The sequence below is a fragment of the Arachis ipaensis genome, chromosome B01, assembly GCF_000816755.2.
Source record: "Arachis ipaensis cultivar K30076 chromosome B01, Araip1.1, whole genome shotgun sequence".
In the NCBI taxonomy this organism is placed as follows: domain Eukaryota; kingdom Viridiplantae; phylum Streptophyta; class Magnoliopsida; order Fabales; family Fabaceae; genus Arachis; species Arachis ipaensis.
This window is the reverse complement of record NC_029785.2, coordinates 16,940,000-16,952,739: the sequence shown is the minus strand read 5'-3', so window position 1 is coordinate 16,952,739 and position 12,740 is coordinate 16,940,000.

Below are 12,740 nucleotides of genomic sequence, written 5' to 3'. Positions count from 1 at the left end.
TTAATGTTCAACTTTTCTAAAATAATTTGATAACTTTGATTATTAAAATATTATGACATAGTTTAACAAGTGAATTAATAAAATTGATTATACATAAAATATTATTCAAAAGTAAAGGTGAGATAACTAACAAGTATTGATTATTATCTATGATGCACGGACACTGACACGGACACGGGACACGATACGATATGGGACACGTCGACACGTGAATTTTAAAATCTTACATGACACGGGGACATGCATATATATAAAATATAAAGTATTTTTTAGATAAATTGTAATGATATTTTGATATTTTATTGATATTAAAATATAAATAAAATTTTTAATTATTTTTAATATCTTATTTTAATTATATCAAGTATTTAAAATATTTTTTGTTTTAATAAATAAATAATATATACTATATCTAAATTTATTTTAAGAATATATGTTAAGAATAAGACTGGACACACGGATACGTGATGGTATTTAGGTGTGTCCAGGCGTGTCCGGAGAAGAATTTTTTATTTTTTATTAAGACACGGTTGGACACAGCAGACATGCGTGTCGGTGAGTGTTGTGTCCAAAATGTGTCTGACACGCGGACACGATAACTCAGCGAAGTGCCCGTGCTTCATAGATTATTATACATAAAATATTAGACAGAATTGCCTCAATAGATATTCTATTAGTACGACAATAAGGCTGCGTTTGTTTACAGAGACAGGACACTGAGACATGGACACAGAAACACAAAATCATGTTTGACAGAGGAGACATGGACAGAGACAGTGTGTCCAGAGACACTGAATTAGTGTATTTTGTGTCCATCCTGACAGGAAGGACACGAGGACGCTAACAAGGGACACAACTTATTTTTCATTATTTTTGTTAATTTTTCATAATTATATTTTTTATTATTATATTTTTCATCTTAAATTTTTTGAATGAAAAAATGAGAATAAATTAGATTTTCATAATTTGTTCTAGTTTATCACCAAACAGAATACAAGAACATAAAATTTTGTGTCTCTGTCCATCAATGTCTTGTCCTGTCCTGTTCTCAGTGTCTTGTTCTGTCCTGTTCTCAGAAACAAACGTAGCCTAAGAGTGGTCGAGTGGACAAGTGATTAACTTCACATTCAGCAAGAACACGATGCAGTTAGGGCTGGCAATTCATACCCTACTTGCGGGTATCTAATTCGGTCCAACCCGTTCGGGTAGGGTAGGCTACCCGATCCGCTGCGGGTAGAGTAGGGTACGGTGCGGGTATGCCTGCGGGTAAGGTAGAGTACGGGTTTAGGGTGTACCCTACCCTACCCTACCCGCACCTCATATATAACACATCTTTTATAAAAATTAGGTATATAGTGAAGGAAGTGAGAATTGGACCCACAACCTCCCTTATGTAATGACTTACAATAAGTGAACAACCATTAAAACTAGTTAGTTAATTTAGTAATTTTTTTTTATGTTATTAATATGTATAAAATTCGAAATGATTGAATTTTATATTTACTTTGAAAAAATTTGATATTTCTGCGGGTAGGGTAGGGTAGGGTTGGATTTAGAATTTTAGAGTGCGGGTAGGGTTAGGGTTGAGAGTTCTCAACCCGCGAGTAGGGTAGGATAGAATTTTAATAAAATTTTCAACTTGCGGGTAGGGTTAGAGTAGGGTCCAAACCCTACCCTACCCTACCCATTGCCAGCCCTAAATGCAGCAAATAAGGAAAGAGTTGTCAACGGTTCAAGTGTTCCAAACAAGGGAGCTCAGGACAAATACTTTGGCCTACCCTCAATAATCAGCAGATCTAAGAAAGAAAACTTTGGCTTTATTAAAGATAAGGTGGCAAAAAAAATCACATTAAAAACGCTCCTTTCTCTCTACTAGTGGCAGAGAAGTGACGATCAAGGAAGTGGGCTCTTCTATTCCGATATACACTCACGACTGCTTTAAGTTATTAGATTCTTTCTTGGATGAACTACATCAAATAATGATGCAATTTTGGTGGGGTAAAAAAAACGAAAAAAGATGTAAAAACTATAAGATTTTCAAATATAAATACTTTAGATACACATCCTTCATAGAAGTTAAGGCGGGATTCAGACCCTCCTAGACGTGGCAAAGCCTACTAGAAGGCCGAAAGGTACTAAAGAAGGGTATAAAATGGCATATCACTACTCAGGGTGGTGTTAGAATCAGGGAAGATCCATGGTTTAGGGACAACCCCCTTTCTGCATTTCTAATGAAGAGTGCAGGGATGAGAACCTAACCTGAATTTGACAATTACTAACAACAAATGGAGAATGGGACCAACAGCTAATCCATCAAAACTTTAGTCATGGCATATCCTAGTCAATATGCCAGTTGCCTATCAAACAATAGGAAGACTCAGTATATTGGATTCACAACAACTTTTGAGACTACACAATAAACTCAGAATACAAAATTGCCTACCAATTTTTTCATTCACCAAAAAAGCAACTTCACCTACGTTTCCAACACGCAGACACTTGGAAGATAATCTAAAATCTGAAAGTATAGCCAAAGGTAAAGGTCTTTGTATAGAAATTTGTACATGAAGGTAATTCAATGATGGAAAATTAAACAAAAGACTCTCCCAAGTAGCTATAATTGCCCCAGATTGTCGGTAGTACCAGAATCCCAAATTCACGCAATGGTGCTATGCCCAGAAATAGTAGCAACGTGGAATTAGTCCCCTTTTGCCAGCATCATTCGAAGAAACCCAGCCTTGGAAGCATGGAATTGGTGGAATCAAGTGATAGAAGAGTTAAAAAAGGAGGAGAATTACCAGATTCAAAGTACACAAATGGCATACCTCCTATGGCAATCCTGGCACGCCAGAAATGAAGCAGTTTTCAACAGGGAGAAGAGACTACCCGAGGAAATTCTGGCTCGGGCCTTAAGATTGGAAGAAGAGTTTCACCAGCACCTCCCTCCCCGACGAATAGCTCTGCCATAACCAGAAGGCTTGGTGTTCACGGCCCCGTCACAAGCAGTAGAACATGGTCTTTGTGTTTTCGGCACTGGCGGAGTATAGTTTATTTATGTTTCCTTTCTTTCTTTTAAGTTTTTTTTATCATTGTGGTGATAAACACCAATTTTGTGGTTTATCTTGTGTTGAATTTAGGAAATTTTATCAACTTATCTTACATTTATTCAATGAAATAGCATGGTTTTGTGAATTTCTCCTAATTTGTGCTTAAGAGTGAAAACATACCTTTTAGACTTTAAAATTGCTAAATTTAATTCACTTTAATTCCATTCGATGCCTTGATATGTTTGTTAAGTGATCTCAGGTTTAGAAGGCAAGGATTAAATTGAAGAAATGAAGAAAAAAAAGCATACAAAAATGGAGAATTCATGAAGAAATGTGATTTTGATAATCTGTCCAGTGACGCGTGTACGTGGCCCACGCATGCGCGTGGGAAGAAAATCATCAAGGCGACGCGTATGCGTGACCGACGCGTACACGTGATAAGGAAAGTTGCCAGTGATGCATACGCGTGACTAGGGGTGACAAGCGGGGAAGCCCGCCCCGCCCTGCCTAGGGAGGCGGTCCCAGAATCCCACCCTGCCTCGCCTAACGGCGGGCTGGCGGGCTAAGCCCGCCAAATATCCTCTTTTTTTTTTTTACTTTTAACTATTAAATAATATATATAAAGACATAAAAAAATCTCTTTTATTTTTTACTTTTAACTATTATAATTTCTAAAAGTGTAACCAAATTATAATTTTTATATTCACAAACATTAAAATTTTTGTAATTATAAATATTGTTCCCAAAGCAAAATAAACATAATCCAAAACATAATTATAAATATTGTCTCTAAAACAAAATAAATATAATCCAAAACACTCAATTTTCATCTTCATTCTCTTGTAAGTTGGATTGGAAAAAGTTGGGTTTTGACAAAAAAAAAATGTAAAAATACCCCTTGCCAAAAAAATACTATGCCCGGCGGGAAAGCCCGCCCTGCCCTACCAAAGCCCGCGGTTTAAGCGGTGCGGGTTAGGCGGGCTTTTGCTATTTGACGATCCTAATTTTCCAGCCCAACTCGCCTTTTTTGGCAGGTTACGCGGGCCGGCCTGGCGGGTTTAGGCCCGTTTGCCACCCCTACGCGTGACAAGCAGCACGTGACCTCATTAAAGGCAATACGCTGGGACGATTTCTGAGCTGAAGGAGGTCCAAATCTAACTCATTTTTGAGGCTTTTGAACCCAAGAATTGGAAGGAATGGGAGGGGAGTAGTCATAGTTTAGTTTTCATCATGTTTTAGGTTAGAATTCTAGAGAGAGAAGCTCTCCCTTCTCTCTAGAATTTAGGGTAGTTTAGGTCAAATTTTCCTAGATCCGCCTTTTAATTCTTGTTTTTAGTTCAACTCTCTTCATATTTTATTGTTCTATTGTCTTAATCCTCTTAGTTTCTCTTGTTAATTTTTTTATGTTGCCATTTTTACTTTCATGAACTCTTGTAGATTTTAATTCCCTTTTAATTCAATTTTATGTTTCCATGTCTTTTTATGTTTATCTTAATTGCTATTGTTGATTTCTTTCTTATGTTAGTTATAACTTTTATTAATTCTTGCATTTTGTGATGTTTACTTTTATTGCACTCTAGGTGTTTGATAAAATATTTCCACTAGTATTAGAGTAGTTTTCTATACTCTTGGCCTAGGCTAAGGGAAATGGGTGACCTTAGGTCATTGGGTCTAATTGAATTGGTGATTTGAGAACCCTTAGTGGTCAATTTAATATCCATTAACACTAGCCTACTACTAAGTCAATTAGTAGCTAGGTTGGGACTTATGAGTTGATGTTGATCAAGCCTATTTGACTTACTTCAAGCATAGAAGTAGACTTGATGGGTTGGTCCCTCATAATTATCAATATATGGTTTGTAGACAAGGATGGTGATCTCAATTTCTATGCCTTAGCCAAGAGTTCTTTTCCCTTCCTTTATTAGTTAATTGTCATTTACTTTTCTTGTCAATCACCAAATCAAACCCCCTTGTTCTTTCATAGCCAATAATAGAGCACTTCATTGCAATTTCTTGTGAGACGACCCGAGGTTTAAATACTTCAGTTTATTTTTATTGGGGTTTGTACTTGTGACAACCATTTTTAAAGTTTGATGGAGAGTCATTAGTTGGTTTGGAACTATGCTTACAACGAAGTTCTTTTTCTATTGAGAAATTCTAGACCAACGATAATTCTTAACATCATGTGGCTTATTGGGAAATACCATTTCTTAATGTATTATGCACATAGCTGCCATGCTCTAATATTTTACTTTTCAATAAAATGATATACCTTTGGAGAAAAAAAAACCTAACAAGTAATGTATACCAATACCTATCATGCACGAACTGAAGACATTATAAAGGAATGTAAATGCTAGCGAAGATTATTTTAATACCCTTTAGGGTTTTGTGTGCATGAGAGTGAGTGAACCTTCTAAGGCAAAAATTCAAATATTTGTCTTGAAAATTCATTAAAGTAAGAGCTACAATGTCATTGGAAGTACATGAAAGGGTGGATATCCTGCATCAGAGCGATGGCCAAGAAGAGGCGATTGTTTTCTTGGAGGAGGAGGATGTATGTGAGGGGATAAAAGACTGTTCCAGAAGTCTAATAGGGAGAATTATGGCTGAGAGAGGCTTTGGAATTGGGACTATGAACGTAGCATTTACAGCAATATAGAATCATCCAGAGGATATACCAATTAAGGCTCATGGTAACAATATTTTCCAATTCTTCTTTGTAAATGAAACTGGTTTATTGAGAGTGAAGAAAGAATCCCCATGGCTATTCAAACAGTTTCTGATCCATCTGAAAAGATGGAATGCTGGGATGAATATTGAGGAGGAGGATTTTACCACGATCCCGATGTGGATCCAAATGTGAGGAATGCCAAAATTCTGCAAGCTAAGGAGGTAACAAATAAAATTGGTGAAAATAAAGTTAGGGCCGGTACTAGAGGTTAGTATGGTTGTAATGTGGTCAAAAGAAGATCGAATTATGAGGGTACGAGTTAATCTAAATGTGTCTAAAACACTGAGACAATCGATTAAAATCGCAAGTCCTAACAAATCAATTACTGAGATCCTACTCAAATATGAATGATTAGGAATTTATTGCAATTTTTGTGGCTATATTGGACATGAACCACTACACTGTAATGAATTCATTGAGAGTTCTAAGGATCAGCAGATGCCAAACATGCTTTGGAGGGAGGACCTAAAGACTGATAGTCTGGGGTGGAAGATTGAATACTCTAAGGAAAACTACAACCCAAACTATGGCCAAAATAGTAGGAGGAATGATGGATTTAATAGCATGCCCATTCCAGTTAGCTTGCTTAGTAGCTTTGTAAAATTGTCTTTTAAAGACCAGAGGAAGGAGAATAATGCAAATACCACTAAGAGCAAAGGAATGGTGATGGAACCAGCTGATGTTACTTCCAAACAGAAAATTATCCATTTGGCCGAACAAGAAGACTGCAGTAATATCTTACAAAGCCTTGACTATATCAATGTTGTCAAGGAATTGCAGTTTGGTGAATTTCATATTGATTATGTACAAGAAGATGTATCAAAAAAAATGAAATGACAAAAAATCAAGCACTTGGCAAGAGAAGTTAAAACTGACTTGCAAAGTAACAATGTGATAGGTGTTAAAAAGAGGACAACAACTTTGATGGACATAGAAGAAAAAGAAATAGTTGCTGGAGAAGAAGGAATTCTTATTGTTGTGGGTGAGGGTCCCAACCTAGAAAAGGTACCCAAGTGGCCATGAGAATCTTGATGTGGAACTTCTGGAATTTGGAAAAACCCCTGGTAGTCCACAACATTAAAGGGTTACTAAGATCTTATTCCCTCGAGGTGATGTTTATTTGTGAAACCAAATATCAAACCTCGTTTGTGGAAGACTGTATGCGACATTATGGTTTCACAAATAACTTTTGTGTGGATGCAATTGGACTGGCTCTCATTTGGAAGGAAAGTGTGAGGATTGTGATAAACTCGAATTTCTATATACACTTTTCAATTGAATATCAAGAGTGACAACTTGTCTGGAAAGTAGTGGGCGTGTTTCATAGTTCTGATCAAATCCGTGAAGGTCAGTTTTATGAGATTTTACTGTTAATTTCACAATTGGGTGATAGATATATGATTATTTGTAATTTTAATGCTTTTCTTGCTAATCAAGAAAAAGAGGGGAGAGAGAAAAGTCAATGCAATTGATTGAAATTTTTACTAATTTTTGTGCTATTGGAAATTTAGTACACATGGATTTTATTGGGAATAAATATACCTGGTGGAACAGAAGTTGCTCGGATAGATAAGTTAGAGAGAGACTTGATTGTGCCTTGCTCTCTTCTAAACTTCGGGAGAAATACTCCATGGCCACAATTACTCACCTCTGTGATATAGGATCAGACCACAAACTTATTTTTATGATGTCTAACTCGTTGGTTCCTAAGTGTAAATGCCATTTTAGGTTCCAAGAAAGGTGGTGCGGAGAGGAGGCTATTGATAATATTGTCACAAACTCGTAGCAGCTGGAAATTAAGAGATCAGCTATGTTCCAACTTTTTCCAAAAATTAAAAAATGCAAAATGGTTATTATTTCTTGGCAAGCTTTAGGTGCTAGTAATGCTAGAAAAGCCATGGAAAGAATTGAAACTCAGTTGGAACTATTGAAAGAGAGACCCGAAGAGGCTGACAAAATTGAAATATTGTTGCTTGATGAAGAATTGACTAACGCTTATCTTCAGGAAGAACGATTCTAGAAAGAGAAATCAAGAATTGGTTGGGTTAAATAGGGTGATCAAAATACCCGTTTTTTCCATTCCAAAACTCAAAAAAGACATAGACGGAACAAAATTTGGCAATTGGAGGATGAGAATGGGCAATAGTGTACTACGTCTGAGGCCATAGGAGATAGAGCTAGAAGATACTTTGAGTAACTTTTTACTACTGAAAGACCTCAAGATCCATAAGCCATATTAGATGGGGTCTAGAAGAAGATTTCTTTAGTTACTAATTGGTCCTTCAGTAAACCAGTCAGTGATGCAGAAGTTAAGCGTGCAAGTTTTTCAATTACCCAGAGGCAACCTTAGGGGATGATGGTTTCACGACAAAGATTTTTCAGTTTTATTGGGGAATATATAATTGATAGAGATATTTTTCGTGCGGTAAAAAGTTTTTTTGGAGGGAGCAAAATTCTCAAAGGCTTCAACCACGCACAATTTCGTCTTATCCCCAAGATTCCTAATGCTATAACTATGAATCAGATTCACCCTATAAGTTTGAGCATTTTTTCTATAAAATCATCTCCAAGGTCCCAGTTCACCGATTTTAACCTATCATGAATCAGATTATCAGCGACAGTCAAAGCACTTTTATAAAGGGTAGATTGATTAGGGACAACATCATGGTGGCTCATGAATGCATGCATTATTTGAAGAATAAGAGCTATGGTGCAAATGATATGACTATAAAGTTAGATATGAGCAAGGCGTATGATCGAGTGGAATGGAGCTTTGTTTGGCTTATGATGGAAAACTGGGGTTTTGTGCAAATTTGATTGGTTGGATGAAAGAATGTGTCTCTAGTATTTCTTATTCTACTATTGTGGATGATTTTCCTAATGGTTACTTCAAACCAACAAAAGGCTCCATCAAGGAGACATCCTCTCACCATACCTATTTTTGTTATGTGCAGAAGGACTTTCTTTTCTGCTCCACAAAGGAGAACAGAATAACCTATTTCAGGGGCTTCGACTGAATATGAGGTGCCCTTCCATCAACCACCTACTCTTTACGGATGATTCTTTATTATTTTGTTGAGCAAACCAACAAAGTTATGCTAATCTGATGGAAATTCTACAGACTTATAGCAACATCAGTGGCCAAGTTATTAATTTAAATAAGTCTGCAGTCTTCTATAGTAAGAATACCCCACAGATTACTAAGCATGCTCTCTCCTTATCCCTTGGTGTGCCTAATGTTGGAACCCAGGATAAATACCTAGGACCTCCTTTTATGGTCTCTGGATATAAAAAGGAAACTTTCTCATACATCAGGGATAAAGTCATTCAGAAGCTAAGTCACTGGAAGCGCTCTATGTTATTCGCTAGCAGTAGAGAAATCCTACTTAAAGCTATAAGGACTGCTATTTCTATATATTCTCTTAGCTGTTTCAAGCTGCCTGAAACATTATTGGATGAACTACACAAGCTGATGATGAGATTCTGGTGGGGCCAGAAGCAGAATGAAATAAAGATACAATGGATTGGTTGGGATACAATGACCAGAGGAAAAAGTTCAAGGGTTTAGGATTCAAAGATTAGTGGCTTTCAACCTAGCTATGTTGGCTAAACAGGGTTGGAGACTATTAACTAACCACGTTCTCTTTTCTACAAAATTTTTAAAAATAGATACTTCATGAGTACCTCATTTCTGGAAGTAAAACTTGGTCATAGACCTTCTTCGGCTTGGCAAATCCTACTACAAGGCAGAAAAGTCCTGGAGAAAGGGGTGAAATGGAAGCTTTCAAGGATTGGCTCTGTTTGGCTGTTGGAAGACCCCTGGATTGGAGAAATCCCACCATTCTGGTTACAAGCCAGAGATTGTGCCAATAACAATTTAATTTGGGTTAGACAACTGCTTAATGAGGATGGTACATGGAAATTACAACTAATAAATGAAAGCTTCAACTCAGACACAGCATAGAAAATTGTGAAAACAATTGTTGAGGAGGAAGTGGATTCACTTACTTAGATTAAGAGCAAATATGAGATATACACTGTAAAGTCTAGCTATGATGTGGCCTACAGATTTTATCACCCGCCGACGGAGCTTCTTCATGGACGATTCTCGGAGAAAGAGCGATGGAACACCATTTGGGGACTTTATTGTCAACCAAAAATTAAAAGCTTCACCTGGAAGCTTAACCATGATGGACTTGCTGTCAAAGAGAAGATCCACAACCGAATCCCCCAAATTGGAGATGCTTGCCCCTGCTAGTCTAGACAAAAAATGCTACTCCATTGCTGTGTCTTCTGCCTATCAATTGAAGGGATCTGGAATCACTCACCTTTAGCCAGCTTGATTCCCAGAAATCCGAGCTTACATCCTTGGCTTTGGTGGAAGAATCTCACAGAATTAGTGAAGAATAGGACAGATTTAAAGCTTTGCCTTGTCCAAACTGTGTATCTATTGTGGGGTGTATGACTCACACGGAACACTCTGATTTTTAAAGGAAAGAAAATTGAGTCGGGAGAAATTCTGACCTAAGCTTTGATTTTAGCTAAAGAGTTCGCCAGACATGGTGACAGATGCCAATCGTCTAACTAGAATTTCTCACAAGAATATGATCACGCTGAAGTATAGTTCCAAACCAACAAGCTATCCGGTCAAAGTTTAGTTTGGTTGTTGATGAGCGGATATTTTATACGCTTTTCGGCATCATTTTCATATAGTTTTTAGTGTGTTTTGTTTAGTTTTTATTAAGTTTTTATAGGTTTTAGTGTTAAATTCACATTTTTGGATTCTACTATGATTTTTTGTATTTTTGTACAATTTTAGATAATTTCTGGCTGAAATTGAGGAGTTGGAGCAAAAGTCTGGTTCAGAGACAGAGAAAGCACTGCAGATGCTGTCCGGACCAGACCTCCTTGCACTCAGAAGAGCTTTTCTGGAGCTACAAAAGTTTAAATGGAGCATTCTCAATGGCTATGGAAAGCTGACTTATAGAGCTTTCCAGAAATGTATAATAGTCCATACTTTTCTTCAGATTAAAAGGCCCAAAACTGGCATCCAATGCCAGCCTCCTGCCCCCTTCCAGGCGTCCAGCGCCCAAAGAGCAGAGACCAGCATCCAAACGCCCAGAGAGGATCCCCTAGCCAGCATTCAACGCCCTAGAGACCTCATAGCACGTGGATCTCATCAAATCTTAGCTCAAACACTCACAAAGTGGGCCCCAAAAGTGGATTTTAGTACTAAAAAGACTGTTTTACCCTTATTAGTCATTTGTTTCGTATTTAAGGGATTTGATTTATGTTATTCAGGGATCATACACCATCATTCAGCATTATTTTCGTTTTACATTGTATTTTTCTTTCAGTATGAGTTTCTAAACCTTCTAGGTTGAGAGGAGGAGCCCTGCTGAGTCCTATGAATTAATAAAAGTATTACTGTTTCTTCTTTGATCCATGTTTGATTTATTTCTAAGATGTATACTCGTTCCTCAACATGGTGAATAGGATGATCAGTGACAATCAGATCTGTTCATCATACTAAGATGAACGTGCCTGACAAACACCCGCGTCTACTTGGGTTTGTGTGAATACGTGACTGGAAAGCGCGAACCAACAGCTATGTTTATACATCTCTCAGACGGCTAATCCACGACTTCGTTGGGGACTTCTTGAGACACCAATTCATCCGATTTTCAGGGAGATTAGGGTCTCCGTGGTATAGGCTAGAATCCCAAAAAGCAGCATTCTCTGATCCAGAAGATTTGACCTTGTCTGTGGCATTTTGAGTAGGATCGCCAAGAGAATGAACTGCTAGAGCTTTACCCTCTGTCAGATTGGATGACAACGGCCAATGGTGTTTGATCTGGAGCAGAGGAGATTGATGACCACGGCCCATGGCATTGATCACATACAGCCTGCCATAGAAGAAATCACTCACAAGCAAAGAAGACAGTAATACCAGAGTTAATTCAGAAAGGCTAAGCAACTCCAATCCTCAACTATATTCCTATTACTGATTCCATTTAATATAAGACCTGCAAGGTAACCATAGCTTGCTTCAAACCACAATCCTCGTGGGATCGACCCTGACTCGCTCAGGTATTACTTGGACGACCCAGTGCACTTGCTGGTACAGCTGTATGAAGGTATGGGGATTCGTGCACCAAGTTTTTGGCACCGTTGTCGGGGATTATTTGAGTTTGGACAAACTAACGGATTGTCTTGCTCCCTAGATCAGGTAATTTATGTTATTTTTTTTATTCTTTTATTTTTATTTTTATTTTCTTCTCTTCTCTATTTTTTGAAAACTTTAAAAAACTTTTTCAAAAATAATTTTTCTTTTCTTTGTTTAATCTTTGTTCTTAGTTTGACTCTTTCTTGTTTTCTATCTTTCAATTACAAAAATTTTAAAACTTCTTCAAAAACCTTTATCTTTTTTGTCACCTTCTTTTATTTGAGTCTTTGTTCTTGTTCTTGTTTGAGTCAATTTTCAAAATTTTGAGTATTTCTTTTAAAAATTTTTTTCAAAAATAGTTCCTTTGGTTAAATCTTGTGTCAAGTTTCTAAGTTTGGTGTCTTCTTGTTACTTTTCTTTTAATTTTCAAAAATTGTGTTTAGTTTTCTAAAAATTTTAAGTTTGGTGTCCTTTATATGTTCTTGTATTCTTTGAGTTTCTTGAGTCTTGTTCTTTGTGTTCTTGTCAATCTTCAAAGTGTTCTTGTGTCTTCCTTTTGTTTTGATCTTAAAATTTTTAAATTTGGTGTCCCTTGGTGTTTTTCCTTCAAATTTTCGAAAACTTGGGGCATTAGATCTAAAATTTTAAGTTTTGTGTCTTTTACTTATTTTTCTCTTTCATCATTAAATTGAAAAATTAAAAAATATCTTTTCTATTTTTATTTTCATTAAATTTTTGAAATTTTCAATTAAAAATTCAGATTTCAATTTTAAATTTTTATCTTATCTTATCT